The 7879-nt window shown below is 44.0% G+C and overlaps 1 long non-coding RNA gene across 1 annotated transcript; it reads left to right on the top strand.

The window, feature by feature from the left end:
* The first annotated feature begins 5787 nt into the window (after positions 1-5787).
* Positions 5788-7585, top strand: LOC122940489. Its single transcript, XR_006390313.1, has 3 exons — positions 5788-5817; positions 7214-7363; positions 7447-7585. It is a non-coding gene; the product is annotated as an uncharacterized LOC122940489 (long non-coding RNA).
* The last annotated feature ends 294 nt before the right edge of the window (positions 7586-7879 follow it).

Raw genomic sequence — 7879 nt, forward strand, 5'->3', positions numbered from 1 at the left:
TGTGGATGACACTGTTATGGGGGGCGCTGTGGATGACACTGTTATGGGGGGGCGCTGTGGATGACACTGTTATGGGGGGCGCTGTGGATGACACTGTTATGGGGGGGGGCGCTGCGGATGACACTGTTATGGGGGGGGCGCTGCGGATGACACTGTTATGGGGGGGCGCTGCGGATGACACTGTTATGGGGGGGCGCTGCGGATGACACTGTTATGGGGGGGCGCTGCGGATGACACTGTTATGGGGGGGCGCTGCGGATGACACTGTTATGGGGGGGCGCTGCGGATGACACTGTTATGGGGGGGCGCTGCGGATGACACTGTTATGGGGGGGCGCTGCGGATGACACTGTTATGGGGGGGCGCTGCGGATGACACTGTTATGGGGGGGCGCTGCGGATGACACTGTTATGGGGGGGGCGCTGCGGATGACACTGTTATGGGGGGGGCGCTGCGGATGACACTGTTATGGGGGGGGCGCTGCGGATGACACTGTTATGGGGGGCGCTGCGGATGACACTGTTATGGGGGGGAGCTGCGGATGACACTGTTATGGGGGGGGGGGCTGCGGATGACACTGTTATGGGGGGGGGGGCGCTGCGGATGACACTGTTATGGGGGGGGCACTGCGGATGACACTGTTATGGGGGCGGCGGTGTGAAGCCGGTTATTCTGCTCGTAGATGATAAATATGATATAACGGGCTCCAAAATATATTAATAGAGAAATAATAATAACGGAGAAGAAGTGCGCAGGTCTCCAGTGTGAGGCGCTGACGAGACAGAAATCATAGAACGGCGAAAGGAAATTCACAAGTAAAGTGACTGAAATAAACCAACTATTATGACACCGACACACGTTTCAGCTGCTGCCTTCATCTTGGGGTTGGTGCTGCTGTGTGTGAGAAGCCTTTTATATCAGTGAATAATATATGCCTTGCAAAAGTATTCACCCCCCGACTTTTTTCGTATTTTGTTACATTACAGTTAAATGTTTTGTTAATCTGAATTTTATGTGATGGATCAGAACACAATAGACTAAGTTGCTGAAATGAAATGAGAAAAATATATAAATAAAACTATTGTTTAGAAATAGTTTCCTCTTTATTCCATTCCTCTTTTTTTCTTTCCTTTCCTCCTTCTTTAATAGTCTCTTTCCACTTAAAATTGTTTGAGTATAAAGGTGGAAAGAGACTATTAAAGAGACTATTATTATTTTTATTTTTTTCTATGGGAATCAATTACAGCTTTTCGAGTACTCGTACATATGATGCCCTAATGGAGCGACATTAGAGAACAAATATTCTGCCAGCAGAAATAGGACAAGCCCTCACTGGGAAGATCGACATCATTGATTTGATACCGCTGCTGGAACTACGACTCCGAAGATGTCCGATGCACGTGGGAGACACCATCAAAGAGCTCCAACCGAAGAATACATTGGAACACGTGGGACGCCGAGTTTGGAGCGGAGGCAGCACTATACATACCACGTGGGAACTAAGCGGAGGTAAGAAACATTCAGTGCCCCATGACACGTGGGACGCCACCGGGAGCACTGAACTCCGTAATAACCCACTGGTAAGTGGATACTTTATACTAAGTTCATATTTGCAGTGAGAGGACAATTGATGGAAAGCAATTTGTATAAGAACGAGACAATGTTCAGTAGATTGCACTTAATTATACTGCACTGTATGTGCCTGTTCAAATTTTTTAAGAGACTTTGTTTTTGGATACGGCAGGCTGAAATACACAATACTTGGACACAAAAAGCAAATAACAGTTTTACTCTTAATATTTGTGGACATACCATTGGTGGATTTTACTTTATTTATTGAATTGGTAGTATTTCTATACCCCCGCAAGTGCACAGGTATGGGGATGCATTTTAATTGACGTCAATTAATCGATTTTTTACCTGCAAAAATATTCCCATAGGATTGTTTTATCTTTAAGATTTGTATAGGATTTATTCTGTATATATTTGTCTACGTTTGGGATTGGATTATGTGAATAAGCGTTTGTGTTTTATGATGACCACAGATGATTGAGTGCCTATCTACTTTTAAAATATGTGCGTATGTATTCACTCCCTTTGTTAGGAAGGCCATAAAAAGCTCTGGTGCAACCAATTACCTTCAGAAGTTACATAATTAGTGACACGTGATCTGTCATTACATATACACACCAGAGGCTGCAACACCTAAGCAAGAGGCATCACTAACCAAACACTGCCATGAAGACCAAGGAACTCTCCAAACAAGTCAGGGACAATGTTGTTGAGAAGTACAAGTCAGGGTTAGGTTATAGAAAAATATCCAAATCTTTGATGATCACCAGGAGCACCATCAAATCTATCATAACCAAATGGAGAAAACATGGCACAACAGCAAACCTGCCAATAGACGGCCACCCACCAAAACTCACGGAGCAGGCAAGGAAGGCATTAATCAGAGAGGCAGCACAGAGACCTGAGGTAACCCTGGAGGAGCTGCAGAGGTCCACAGCAGAGACTGGAGTATCTGTACATAGGACGTCAATAAGCCGTACGCTCCATAGAGTTGGGCTTTATGGCAGAGTGGCCAGAAGAAAGACATTACTTTCAGCTAAAAACAAAAAGGCACAGGGAGACTCCCAAAACGTATGGAGGAAGGTGCTCTGGTCTGATGAGACCATCAAAGAAAACGCTATGTCTGGCGCAAACCCAACACATCACATCACTCAAAGAACACCATCCCCACAGTGCGACCTGGTGGTGGCAGCATCATGCTGGTGGGACTGGGAAACTGGTCAGAGTGGAGGGAAAGATGGATGGTGCTAAATACAGGGATATTTTTGAGCAGAACCTGTCCCACTCTGTGCGTGATCTGAGGCTAGGATGGAGGTTCACCTTCCAGCAGGACAAGGATGCCAAACACACGGCTAAAGCAACACTGGAGTGGTTTAAGGAGAAACATGGAAATGTGTTGGAATGGCCTAGTCACAGCCCAGATCTCCATCCAATAGAAAATCTGTGGTCAGACTTAAAGATTGCTGTTCACAAGTGCAAACATCCAACGTGAAGGAGTTGGAGCAGTTTTGCAAGGAGGAATGGGCAAAAATCCCAGTGATAAGATGTGGCAAGCTCACAGAGACTTATCCAAAGCGACTTGGAGCTGTGATGGCCGCACAAGGCGGCTCTACAAAGTACTGACTTTAGGGGGGTGAATAGTTATGCACATTGACCTTTTCTGTTATTTTGTCCTATTAGTTGTTTACTTCACAATAAAAAAAAAACATCTTCGAAGTTGTGGGCATGTTCTGTAAATTAAATGATGCAAATCCTCAAAGAATCCATGTTAATTCCAGGTTGTGAGGCACCAAAATGCGAAATAAGTCAAGGGGAGTTAATACTTTTGCAAGGCACTGTAATTCTCACTACTTATTTATGTGGCGCATGCGCTTACAGGAAGGAAGGAAACCCTGTCCCCGGCGACAAGAGGACACACAGGAAGCAAGGAGGGGGAGTGGGACAGGAAGCAGTGGTCTCATCCTCACCACGCCAGCACAGGGGAGGAGGAGCCAAGCAGAGTGCAGCGCATGCGCACATGATGAGGAGTATTAATGCTCCATACTGGAGAAGGGCAGAATGACCCGGGGAAACAGGGAGAGATTCTGGAATTCCTTGGATTTCTTCATTCAATCCCTCCGGTGTCAGAGTCCGCATCCTGACCCTCCAGAAGATCAGCCGTGCAGACCCATCTCTACACCATGTAGGTATCAAACCGCCATCTTTATTATGTGTGACGGTGAAATGACAGACAAACTGCGGTTAGATTTCCCTGCATTAACCCCTTCAGAAAAAATTTGGAAAAATTCACAGTTATCAAAATGTTAATTTCTCAGCTTTTCCGGCAGATAGTGATACCTCGTAAACCAGTTATTACTTTACATCCCCCATATGTCTGCTTTATGTTCCTCATTCTGTAAGTGTTGTTTTATTTTTTAGAACAGTTTTAGAAGTTTATAAACAATTCTTAAATTTTTTATGCAAATTTCCCAAACTGCTTTTTAAAGTGGGTCTCCGGGCTTTTAATATTGATGATCTATCCTCAAGATAGGTCATCAGTATCGGATTGGCGGGGATTCGACATCCGGCACCCCCACAGCTCAGCTGTATGAGGAGAAGGCGCGTGCCGTCTCCTGTCCTGCTCGCCGCTGCCATGTCTATGGCAAGTCGGAAGAGAGATGGGAGACAGCAGGCGCGCACAGCGTGTACCTTCTCTTCATACAGCTGATCGACTGGGGGTGCCGGGTGTCTGACCCTCGTCCCCCCGATCTGATATTGATGACCTCCACTCACCTATGATCTCGATGCGTGCTGGATCCTATAGTTCTCTCGTGTGCCGGCACACTTACTTGCGCGTGTGTAGTGGGGAGACGGGAACGCCGACTTCTGCTGTTCAGTGTCCGGAATGGTATGAAGGATTTGTTTATTCCTCTCAATAGGTTGGTGAATTACACTCGATGGATTAATACCGCAGTTACACCAGACGCATTTCCAAACTGCACATTTTGTTCCTCGGTGGTTGTAATAGTATAAAAATGAGGGACCAATCGCTCCTTATCCGGAGCTGTGCTGATACCAGAACCTGGGCCGGACCGCGTCAGGCTGTTTTTGTAGTATTCTAGTCATTCACAATGCACACCCTGCGGTTTTTTCAGTTGTTCTATATACCAACAAATGAAACATACAAATGATGTAGATTATAAAATCCAATATATAGAAAATACTAAACATCCAAGTTGATCAACAAGTCATAAAACTGGGAATAAAAATTTATAGAATAAAATAGACACGTGTAGTGTAAAAGGGCTAATGTGGTCTTCATTCCGGGGTGTTACTTCGCTCTGCAGGTCTGTCTTCATTTTATTCTATATATTTTTTATTCCCAGTTTTATGACTTGTTGATCAACTTATGTTTTGTATTTTATATTTATTTGATTTTATGACATATCATGAAACTGCCTTGACCTCACACATGTCTCAATCCATTTAAAAAGAGAGAACACAACATCTACACTTTATTATCTCCTCCGATGTCTCCTCTTATCTCCAGTTATTGTATTTTACATGGGATTTTGTAGGATTTTACATAGTCTAATCTTCTCTCCATTCAGGTTCCTACAATATAGGATCCGCTCATTGGAGATCTTCTATATAAGATCCTTCTCCTGATTGACCCGACAAGGATGGACAGGAACAATATGGCGAAGAGTATAATAAATCTCACTTTAGAGATCCTCTTCCGGCTTACTGGAGAGGTGAGAGATTTTGATGATGTCACATTACATCATCTTCTCTATGTTACTAACAGATGGACATGACTGGAGAGGTGAGGGACTCTGGAGATGTATGGAGTGATAGTTATTACTGTGTCTCTCCATAACCAGGACTACACAGTAGTGAAGAAGACCTCTAGTGGGTGCTGTCAGGACCCTGTGTTTGAAGGATGGGGAAGAACCCTGAGCCCAATCATGGGGCCTCCACCTCACCCCCTGATACATGAGGAAATCAATAGAGAGAAGATCCTAGAACTCGCCAACAAGATGATTGAGCTGCTGACTGGAGAGGTGACACTGCTGGGAATTCTGGGACATTATACAGGAACGCTATGAAAGGATCTGGGTGATGACTGTATCATTGTGTTGTCAGGTTCCTATAAGGTGTCAGGATGTCACCGTCTATTTCTCCATGGAGGAGTGGGAGTATTTAGAAGGACACAAAGATCTGTACAAGGACGTCATGGAGGGTCACCGGCCCCTCACATCACCAGGTAATAGACATGACTAAATACACACATCCTCTCATTATCTGTATGTAAGGAATTAATTCAGTCACTGGATGTGTTTACTACTGTTGGAAATTGGTCACAATTACACCAAACTTCTTGAAACAACTTCTTCTTCAGATTCTTTTGTTTAAGCCTCATTCACACATCAGTGTTTTGTCAGTGATTTCCATCAGTGATTGTGAGCCAGAACCAGGATTTGAGCCTCCACAGACATAAGATATAGGGGAAAATCTGTACCTGTTCTGTGTTTAGAGTCTTACCGGGTTTTGGCTTAAAATCTCTGATGGAAATCTGAAGAGCAGCAAGACATCATTGAAATCAATGTAAAATGTAGGCAGATTATGGCATAAGAGGTAAATGGAAGTGAATTACAGCCGTGGTAAAAGGCAGCGCTCTGTTATAAGTCCTTGACACCGTCCTTTATACCTCAGAGAACAAAGGAATCATTAATATTTTAATTCCAGTTTTCCGCAGTGTGTCGCTGTACGTAGACTTCAGTGTTTTACACACAGATTCCATCATTCCATAATTCTCATATGTAACCATAGATCTACACAAGTTACACCGACAACAACTGCTAATTGGATAAAAGTTCCTTATCACGATCTCTTGTTACATAAATAATTTGTTCCTGGGGCCTTCCATTAATCCTCTCCAATTCAAGTACCAATCTCCATTTTTCTCTCCAAAGAGCCCCATGGTCCATAAAGCCAAGATCGGCTCTTTCATTTATCACCGGTCAAACACCGAGGATCGATCCTAATCATAAACATGTAAATGGTTAGTTTTAATAGACAAATACATTTATCTTGGCCAAGGCTTCCACTTCTAGTGCAAATATTATCTACTTTCTAAAGGTCACCATTCCATCATAACATTTTTGATTACTTAAAGGCCTCTATTTTCTCAGCAAAAAAAGTTTGTACTAAAAGTACTCGGTATTCACTTCAAAATGGTGATTACCCTTTAGCTAAGCTCCTTTTTGAGGTGTAAACACAAAGGGGGTCCCTTACTATTGTGAAATATGCCTAAATTAGACGTATTTTAGGCGGAGAGGTCTGTGCAATGGGGAGGGGGGGGGGGGCAGGTCTACAATTGTCGGCGTGGAGTGGGTGGGGAAGGGAACGGGCCGGCATCTTCTAAGAATGTTTCCGGTGTAGAAAATGGTCTAAATGTAAGATAATTTGGAAGCTATCTTACATTTAGAACTGGTTCTGGAAGCCCTGAAGTTATGGAGAGGCCTGCGCAGAACCACTGCCAGCTTAGGGCTTTAAGACCTGCATTTAAAACATCGGTCTTAATAAATGTGCCCCAAGAGGTATACCTAAGACAACATGGCTGACCATCCTATCTAATCCTGATTCTGCAACACCTACAGTTAAGGAAGAGAGAACAACCCCCAAGAGATGTCCCAGTCCTCTTCTTCCACAGGATAATTCAGAAGAACATCACTATGTCCCACAGGATGATCAGATAGATGGATATAAGGGCATCCTGATGGAGGATCACCGGCCCCTCATTTCACCAGGTAATAGACATGACTAAATCCACACGTCCTCTCATTATCTGTATGTAAGGAATGGATTCAGTCACTGGGTGTGTTTCCTACAGTTAAGGAAGAAAGACGAACACCGGAGAGATGTCCCAGTCCTCTTCTTCTACAGGATGGTTCAGAAGAATATCACAATGTCCCACAGGATGATCAGGTAGATAGAGATAAGGTCTCATAAAATGCCCCTTATGATCTGTAGAAGGCTTGTCTTCAGTCTTGTTTTATCCACCAGTATTATATGTTTTTATCCTTCTGTAATGATAAAGATGGAGATGGCAGGATTTATGGTTGTTTTGGGTATCAAAATTTCGATACCCAATTGATACTTTTACACCAGTATCGATTCGGTACCAGGATGTTCATTTTTTTCAATAGCGCAGTCTAGTATCTCCTCTTGTAAGAGAACATGGCATGTGCCGCGCTCGGCGTGCGCTATGTTCTCTCCGGCCAAAAAAGGAGGGAGGTAGGGAATTCCTCCCTCCTATGACGCGG

Source organism: Bufo gargarizans, chromosome 6 (genome assembly GCF_014858855.1).
Source record: "Bufo gargarizans isolate SCDJY-AF-19 chromosome 6, ASM1485885v1, whole genome shotgun sequence".
NCBI classification, from domain to species: domain Eukaryota; kingdom Metazoa; phylum Chordata; class Amphibia; order Anura; family Bufonidae; genus Bufo; species Bufo gargarizans.